The sequence below is a fragment of the Zea mays genome, chromosome 3, assembly GCF_902167145.1.
Source record: "Zea mays cultivar B73 chromosome 3, Zm-B73-REFERENCE-NAM-5.0, whole genome shotgun sequence".
In the NCBI taxonomy this organism is placed as follows: Eukaryota; Viridiplantae; Streptophyta; class Magnoliopsida; order Poales; family Poaceae; genus Zea; species Zea mays.
Window position 1 is genome coordinate 149,562,519 of NC_050098.1, and position 10,038 is coordinate 149,572,556.

Sequence of the window (10,038 nt, forward strand, 5' to 3'; positions counted from 1 at the left end):
CTGTTTTACAGTGAAACTGGAAAACCAAAGCTGAAGTTTTTGAAGCAAAGCTCTCTCAAACAGGCCCTTAAAGAAGAAAAAATTCTACCCCAAATTCAGGGTGTTACATTACCGCCCGTGGTTCTCGCTGGTCGTTGCGATTCGGTTGAGCTAGCCTGGTATCTGTCAACCGCCTCCTCGTAGCTAAATAAACTAGGCCACCTTTTTTTCCTCCCTCACCCGTCGAGCTCGAGTCAGCAGGAGCGCACCCTCACCAAGGACAGTGGTTAGAGAGAGGTCAGGAGATAGAGGAGAGACATCGCCGTCAGGCTCGAAGTCTAGCGGTCACTGGAGTTCACCAAAGTCAAGCGTGGTTTGTACAGACGTGAGAGGCAGTCGGTGTGTGCAGGGTGGCACATCGGTGTCGCGATGCCGCATCAAGTCGTGGGCGGGTCTGCCAGCATCCCCACCAACGGTAAGACCCTCTTCCACGTGCTCTCCATAATCTCTGGATGGTTTTTGGGTTCCTGGGACGCTGGTTGTGTAGCCGAGCATGGTGGGGGATTGCCAGCAATGGCGCTGCCGCTGACCGGTAGCTACTGCCGTGGTCGATTGGTCATGAAGAAGAAGAGACATGGGTGCCAGTTGATCGCGAAATGGACGCTCCCGATTAGATAAAAGAATACCCCTTCATTTCATTAAAAGGGAATCATTTGATCGTGATCCTACGGTTCAAAATAGATCATGCCTTCATTAGATCTACGCCAGAGATCCATAGATCAAGGGTTACAGTTACTTACCCCTTCATTGTTATATCCTATCCATCAGATCTTGATCGGACGGCTCACAACACAAGATACCCCTTCGCCGAAGATTTTGCTTAAGAGACCTTTAGTTTATCAGATTAAAACCCACCGTCTAGATTTCCATGATTGAGTCCTCGGCTGAATACTTAAATTACAAAGTAGTCCCTAGAATTTGCACAAATACCCCTGGAAGCTATTTCGGGTATAAAATAAATATTAAACTACCTAGAAAATTGGAGAATTAACAAGTTCTGCATTCTAACTTCGATTTGATTTGTTCAAATTGCGCTAGTCTCATAATAAAATTTCCTACACTCTAGTAAACCTATTTTACCATATGTCATGTCTTCAAAAATAAATATTTACCTACCCATGTTTATGTATGAAATCAACTCTTCCTATCATAGTTAAATGTGATACTTTAAATAGCCTATAAATATGAACCAACTACAAGGTGATCTCTAACCAAGTCATAACCTAGATGAATTAGATGCCTATTTAGAATATATATTCTCCCATGATCCATGTTAATTAACATATGATATATCTTTTATTGTTTATATCACCTAAAACCTTAGAAAAACATATCTTTTCAACCGTAACTCCGAATTTAGTGGTTCTCGAACCTACGATCTCGTAGCAACGCGTAGAATATTCTTACGTTGTTTGTTCTCATGTTTGGTATACTGTTATTTTTGTGTGATCCTTGTTTATTTACATGTATTACTATGAATAGCGATGAGGTCACGAGATTCTGAAGACCAACTTGGTACCTGGGATCTCGAGTCTAAGGCAAGTTGTGCCCTTAATCACTTTTCTTTACCTAATAATGTTCCTGTTAATCTTGTGACATACTCAGGTTAATTTGATGGGACCTAATAGGTTTCTCTAGCATTGTTTATCCCACACCTTGCAAACAAATGAACTATTGGGTAGACTTGCTATTGCTCTACCTGGTTTTGGGATTAATGTTACATCTGGATTATGATCATGTTCCAATTTTGTTGTTGTTTTAATTATTGTTCATGATAACATCATTATGTTAATTGGAACATGGAGAATCACCTGGGAAAACAGTGCTACCACAAGGGTGGTATGGGACGCCCTTGGCTGACTAATTAGGAAAGCTAGTGGAGGACTACCTTACCCGAAAGGGGCAAGGGTGGTAGAGGAGCTGCGGTATAGGGAGGTTCTCAGGTCGATCATGCTGCGATGGCTTTTCGGACGAGGGATTCCTATATCGCCCTTCTCAGAAACCGTAGCGGATTTTCTGAAGCTAGTGGAACTTTGTAAAGGCCTCGTAGTGCTACCCTGGCTCGTCTCCTCGGTAGAGATGTATAGGATTCATGACCCCGGGGCAAATGGGTAACACGACTTGTGGGTAAAGATGTGCAACCTCTGGAGAGTGTAAAACTAGTATATCAGTCGTTCTCACGGTCATGAGCGGCTCGGACCCTCACTTGAGTAATTTATGGAACTAAATTTAATTTGTCATATGCATTGCATTGTGGGTTTTATTATTAATTGTGATCTCTTATTTATTTTAATTGGTATCTACTTATACTTAGTAACTGCTAATAAAATTTTGACCAACTTTAAAAGCAATGCTCAGCTTTAACCATCTCCTTTGGTAAGCCTTACACTTCACATGAGCCTGCACTATAAGTGGCTCATGCACATTATTCCCCACAACTTGTTGAGCGATAAACGTATGTGAGCTCACCCTTGGTGTACTCACATCCTCCCAGGTCAAGGACAGGTACCACAAGATAAGGAGCATGATGGATGCCGTGATGAGTTCATGAGAGATCTAGGTCATCGTCTCCCAGTCAACTATGGTTGCTGGATCGTCATCTTCGTATGATGTAATTATTTAGTTATTTTGTATAGAACTCCTATTATATAGTAAAGATGTGACATTCGTTTCTGTACCATGAGTCATCATATGTGTGAGACTTGATCCTAGCACACATTTGATTCGTGCCTGAATTTGCCCTTAAATCTGGGTGTGACACGTTTCTTGCTCTGGTTATTCCAAGCCCTAAGGATCAGTGTATGAAAATTAATGTATTTATGCAACTATTGATCGAAGAGCTGAAAGTGTTGTGGCAAAGGGTGAAGGCTTATGAGAGCCATCTAAATTGTAGATGTAATTTATGAGTGGCATATCTATGGTCAATTCATCATATGTTGGCATATGGCATTTGGTGCAGGCGGTGTGTCTTGTAGGTTGCATTGTCCGATATGTATGAGTGAGTCGCAAGCATATAGGTTAAAGCATGGAAAAAAGGAAACATTTTTTGATGTGCACCGATGTTTCCTTCCCGCCAATCATCCTTTTAGAAAAGATACAAAGTCATTTCGGAAAGGCGAGAGGGTTAGAGATGGGCCTCCAAAGTGACAAATAGGCAAAGATACCATGAGACAATATCGTGACCTAAACCCGGTAGAAAGAGCTGGGTTTGAAGGGTACAGTAAAGAACACAACTAGACGCACATCTCCTTTCTCTAGGAGCTACCATACATGTAGGAATTGATCTTATCCCATAACATAGATTGGATGCATCAGAAGCGTAATGTTGCTAAAAGCATCATAAGCATGTGCTTTGACTTTACTGGTCAATCCAAAGATAACATCCAAGCAAGAAAGACTTTTCCCTTCTTTGTGATCACCCACATCTTGAGTTAAAATGCAATGCAAGTCGAAAGGAGAAAATGATGCAAGCTGCCTATTGTCTAAAGCTGAAAGAACGAGAAGAGATACTTGAATGGTTGACAACATTGAAGTTCCTAGATCGCTATGCGGCAAATATAAAACAAACAGGTAACCTCAAAACACGTAAACTAATTAGGTTGAAGAGTCATGATTACCTTATTTTGATGGAAAGAATCTTGCTGGTAATGTTTCGTGGATATTTCAGTACCGGGTTGTGGAAGATATTGGCTTAACTTAGTTAACTTTATCGACAAATATGTGCAAAGGAAATCTCAAAGAAACTGATGCAAAAGCTTGAGAAAGAAATTGTTGTCCTTGTTTGCAAGATGGGAAAAGAGTTTCCACCTGGATTTATGAATTGTATGCAACATTTGCTGGTGCATCTCCCTTAGAAAGCTTTGGTAGGAGGACCTACACAGTTCAGGTGGATGTATAGCTAGGAAAGAGAGCTAAAAAACTTAACGCGACAGTGTGAAACAAGGCAAGGGTAGAGGGTGCATTGCAGAGGCATTTGCAGTGAAGGAGATTACAATCTTTTCAATGAAGTATTTCTCATGCAAAAACAACATTAATGCTCACACAACGTGGTGTCAATTCGAATAGCAAGCCCCGGTAATCGAACTTAGTGCTTTCTAGTGGTAGGGTAAAGGGGTCGGAGCTTCTACCTCACATCTTGTAGATACGTCGAAGCGCAACAAGTCCTTGCTTTTCTTGTACAACAATATGGAGGAACTTCATCCATATTTTGAGATCTTTAAGAACACATATTGGGTACCTTCTCAATGACTCACATTGAAGGAATTGGATGACCTACGCTTAAAGAGTTAAACGAGTGTCTGGCGGTCCTTCCTTTGTTCAGTGGTTCCATGAACATGTAACTATCTCCATACCCGTTTTCTTGAACTTCTATTCCATATATTTTGAATAATTTAACAATATCGATTTTCTTGCACATGCATGTAGTGTACGAAACCTAATGTTGAAGTCTTTAAGGACTTGGTACAAATATCACATGGTCAACTGATCGCAAAGAAATTCGATCGTTATGATATCAGTGAGTACCATTTTCGAATGGATAAAGTTGAAGCAAGCCGTTCGCTTGATGCCACCAACAACAACGGAGTATCAGTAAGTGCTTATAATGCCGACAATGAACTGTTTGGCTATTATGGTATTGTTGAGGATATAATCGAGTATACATTTGGAGGTCGTAAACCTTTAAGGTTTGTGACCTTTGATTATGGTTTGATCCTCGAGCCGGGACTCGAGTATACATATGGTTTGATCCTCGAGCCGGGACTCGAGTCGACGAGTTTGGAGTTGTCGAGATAAAGCACGCAACACAATACAAAGGCAATGAGTACAACAACATTGTGTTTGCCCATCAAGTGAATTAGGTGTACTACTTAAGTTATCCTCACCCAAGCTTGAAGGTTTGGTGGGTTGCCTATAAAGTTAATCCAGAAGTCCACCCTGAGCGGTATGATAACTACAACATAATGGGATGTCTATCAAGAAGACGATGATCAAAGAAATAGCAATGAAGATGACGATACTGTATCTGGAGGGACAGTTCTTGATGAATTAATGGACGAAGAACCAGGTCCTTCGAATGCAAAACATCGAAAGTCAACAAGACTTCTTGAAAAGACCCATTTATGCATGTGTGAGGGAAGAGGATTTTGATGCTGCCGATTTTTTATTACTACAATTTATGTATGTTTATATCTCATACACCTGTTTTAAATTTATTTTATAATTGAATTGTTTATACTAACTATTTGTGTGGAAATTGTGCAAATGTTCAGGGTGCTTGGTAAGGTGAAAGGGAAGAAAAATGATGAAAGATCCTCTAGGCCCACTCGAGACAGGTCGAGTAAGCAGGTTGAGCCTAATGTTGACATCCCCTCTTCCTTGTTTATGGTACTAGATCATAATGTTGTTTGTAACTTAATGTTTTTGCATCTTAATTATATTTGAGAGATAGTCATTTGTATCTTAATGTTGTTTCCATTCGCGAGCATCATATATAGTCGACAGATGCTAGAGTAGCTCATCTCACCTCTTTCAGACCAACAGCGGCCGTCAGATCACTCAGTTGCTCCGGCCGAGGCCACTGCGACATAGGACGCTGCCATTGCAGATCACGAGGCAGATGATGGGACCGATCAGACGACAGCAGATGAGGCGGAGGCAGATGAAGTGGTAGCCCTAACCACTAGGAACATTAGGCATTTTATGCTTAATTAACACCTTTAAATTTTATAATAATATTAGTTTCATTTTCAAATAATAAGTTTTATTTGTGCAGGTTTCGTCGGTCTCTAACGTTGAAGCCTCGGAAGAAATTCGATCACTGGCAAATAATAAAGCAGAAGGGGACCAGGAGTTGGGATTGGGATCTGTTGTAGATTCTTCCACCCGAGCATGATGAGTGAGGCCGGTGGGACCATAGCGGCTACTGTCTGGAGCTATTGGAGCCAAAAGCACTATGGCTACGACAGTTCCCACGTAGACACCGTGTGGGAAAGCTTCTGGGTTAGTTTTTCTCCCTTTTGATTTTTATCGTAGTTTTCTTTGATGGTAAAAACAATAATTTGTCTATATTGTAGGAACAATATCACTTGCTCGATGATATGAGCCTTGACGATCAGCACATGCGAGAGGTTTTTAACATCACTGCCCAAATAGTTTTGAAGGACATGATGTATGATGCACGAGTCAAGGAGGTGGTCGTCTGGCATAAGCTCCAGAAGACAAACATGAGTAGAGAAGCGGCTAAGAAGATACACCAGATAGCTGCGCAGTATAGGGAAAGTGAGGTGGATTGGCTGAGCCAGCACCCGGATGCTTGTCTCAGCTTGTGCGATTACTGGGCTTTGGACGAGTTCAGAGCTCGATAAAATAGAATTGTGGCCACCAGTTGAGTAAGCCAGATCTCCACCACTTTGGCGCTGATGGTCACACCGGCAAGGCTAAACGCCTAACAAGTTAAATGATTGTCAATTTTATTTCTTAAACAAATTTGTGGACATGTAATCTTTTATTGCAGGCTTCTCGAAATAACATCAAGCGTACCATTGTCCAGACGTACATAGCGGGGCATAAGGGTCCAGATCTGGATCACCCAGAGATTCTTTGCGACTAGAATACGACACAAAAGTTGGTACATCCGAGTATTGTTTTGAAACTCTAATTTTGTATTTTCATTTGAAATCAATATTTTACAAGGTCGCTATATTGAAACCATGAGAGAGAAACATGGACCAGACGTCGACTGGATGATAGCTGACTTTGACACGGTGGTAGCTTATGCGGCTGGTGGAGATGTGCGACATGGGAGGTACTTTGTATTGTCGATTCATTTCATTTCGATAACTGTGATTCTACTCTATAATACTCTGTGCAGGTTTAGGGTCCCTGTTGTATATATTATAACACTCTGTCCAGGTTTCCTATCGACGTCGATGTTGTGGGCCATCGAAGTTATAAGTAGGCAGTCATCCTCATTTGTGGGGACTAGTCGACCTCGACGATCATCTGCACAGGACGAGGAGATGCAACAAATACGGCAAGAGATGCAACAAATGCGACAACAAATGCAAATGATGCAATCACAACATATGTGTATGCGGATGCATCAACAGATAATAGCTCAACTTTAATTTAGTTATTTGTCAGTTTTTCCAAATGATTCTAAATGCACAATTGTTAATTTGTTTGCTTGTAGACATACACTATAGTACCTCAGCAAGGCGTTACTCCGACTCCGCTAGCGAACCCTGCGTCTTCGCATGGTGATGCATCACAAGTAAACTAGTGCAACTTTATCAAGTTAGATTTTTAAATCGTAAACATAGTACTTATTCTCTTGTTATAGGGTTCTGGGACAGGTCCCCACAACCAAATGATGCCCCAACGATGTCGTGGGTGTATGCTCCGTAGATGTCGCCTCAGATGACTTCGCAGATGCCGCCTCAGATGCTTATGCAAATGCTGCCTCAGATACCAATGCCGACGCCGCCTCAGATACCAACGTCGATGCTACCGCCACAGATGTCGTGGGGATATCCTCCCATGGAGCTATCACAAATGCCTTGGGGATATGCTCCATGGCCGACACAGCCACCCCATCACGTGGAGTGGTAAGTTAAGTCTAGTTTAAGCTTTAGTTAACTAAAATGTAGCAAATCAAGTTAAATATGTACGGTAACATGTGTACCACATCTTTTGTAGGGTTCAGGTTCGTGTCCTACTCCAGACGACGCTATGAACTTCGTCGACCCGATCTTCAACACGACTGATGACCCACCTCAAGTTTGATGGGACTTGTGGACTTCTAGACTTTTTATATGATGTTTGGACAAGTTTATGCAATGTTTGGACTAGCGTCGTGTGGACTATTGTGTATATGTGTGTGTGAACTTGTGTTTTGGACTATTGGGTATATATGTATGCAGGTGGGGAGAGAGCCAAAACAAGGTTTATATATTTTTTATAATAATAAGAACGTCGGTCAAGCCGACGTTCTTAAGTCCACGTCAGCTAAGTTCTTAAAGCCACGTGGCAACACCTGCGGTTGGCCGAGTGGCCATTTAAGAATGTCGGTCTAAGTGGCCGACGTACTTAATGCATTAAGTAAGTTGGCGGGCCGTCGTTCTTAATGCCATGTGGCTCACCCATAGAGCCCCGATCAAGTGCCACATGGCTCGTAGTTAAGAACGTCAGCCTCTTTGTACTGACATTCTTATATATTTAAGCACGTCGGTTTTGTCCTCACCGATGAGGCTCTTAGTTGTTTAAGTACGTCAAATATTGTACGTCGATTAAGAACGTCGGCCTATTAGAGCAAGAACGTCGGTTCCTAGCCGACATTTTTCCTGGTTTTCCTGTAGTGCTAAAAGTAGGGAGCGAATAAGACAGGATGGAGATATACTAAATTTAGAGAGTTATTTATAGAGTTTGTTGGAGATGTTTTTTCTTTAGATAATAGCTAAATTTAGCATTAAAAACGATTTGACTAGTCTCTTGGTGATGCTCTTACTTAGGTTTAATAAATTTGTCTCCTCTTTTATTTCCCATCTGTTTAATTTGTTTTGTAATTAGACTATATTTGATATCCGTAATTATCGTTCAAATATTCGATGTGATATGAACTAAAATTTAGTTGGGTAGAACCAAGGAGGTATGTATGCACTGTTTCGAATTATACCTGCAGCCTAATGTCAAAGCATTTTTTTTGTTGAATTCTATGAACATACATGTCATGTACGGAGTATGAATAGCACTGCTTGGCGCCTGAAAAAAAGTGAACAAGTTCGACACGAACTTTCACAAAAAAAAAGATCGTATGTATTGGGAGAAGCTCGACACGAACGTTGTTCTTATGTTCTTTTTTGCTGTAAAAATATCATTATTAGAGAAGATGATGTTTTTATATAGCGCGAAACGTACGGAAGCTAGCTAGGAATAGAAAGGATGATAACCTCAGCATTATTATATTATAGAGCGTGGCCTACACAATAACAATAACCTGTCCAGGTATAGCCTACACAATTCCCTTGCAAGCTAAGCTTCCGAGTGCATGGAATAACGTTATTAGAGAATATGGATGCTATTTAAGGATGTTCATCAGTTCATGGATGTACTTTTGTTTTGCCTTTATCTCTAATAAAAAGTTTCTTGGCCTCTAATCGATGTATTCCCATATAATTCGACTCAGCAAACACAATCAACTACTCCACCAGTTCTACTTCTCACATGATCTCCAAAAATGTTAAGGTCGGTCACTTTGCAACTAGTACAATTATAACATTTGTCTGCTAGCTATGTTAGCTCATCAGTCATCAGCCTACACGTTTTTCTTCAGAATGCTTGCATCCACCACACGCTTTTGATCCAGGATGTTTATGGATACAACTTTAAGTGTTTGGTCCATGCATGTCATCTTTAGCTCAAAGCTAGGTAACGTGGTACTGGACTCTCACAAGCCACTAAGCTCTAAAACTACACTGAGTAAGGATGGCAATAGGTGGGTGTAGTGTGGGTGGAACAAACACCGTATCCATCCATATCAACACAAAAATACATTAAGTCACACCCGTACTCATAATGTCTAATGGGTGAATTTTTATATCCGCACCCGCTGCGTGTTGGGCACTTGCTAGGTGATGATCAATTACAAACAATTAGACAAAAGCACCACAAATACCAAGAGAAACACGCAATTATTTAGAAGCACACCAATATAATTATTTAGAAGCATACAATACATAATGCAATATCAAATCACCTATGAAAGAAATGAAGATGAGTATATGACATAGAGTTTTATTGGGCTGAACCAAAATCATGTGTGTAAATAATGACTCAAAGGGTGTGTTTGGTTTGGCTTTTGGCTTTGGCTTTTGCCCCCTAAAAGCCAAAAGCCAAACCAAAGGGCTGGATCCAGAAAGCAGCTTTTTCTAAAAGCTGACTTTCTCGCAGTGCAAAACTGAAAGCACCATTGGACCTGCTTTTAGTGGCTTTTGGATGGAA

General features: G+C 41.0%; 1 long non-coding RNA gene across 1 annotated transcript; it reads left to right on the forward strand.

Annotated features, from left to right (window-relative positions):
- Positions 1-212: 212 nt before the first annotated feature.
- Positions 213-7,188, forward strand: LOC103650715 (uncharacterized). The gene is made up of 7 exons (XR_002268426.1): positions 213-454; positions 5,310-5,385; positions 5,573-5,703; positions 5,813-6,039; positions 6,114-6,663; positions 6,733-6,844; positions 6,911-7,188. It is a non-coding gene; the product is annotated as an uncharacterized lncRNA (long non-coding RNA).
- Positions 7,189-10,038: the final 2,850 nt, after the last annotated feature.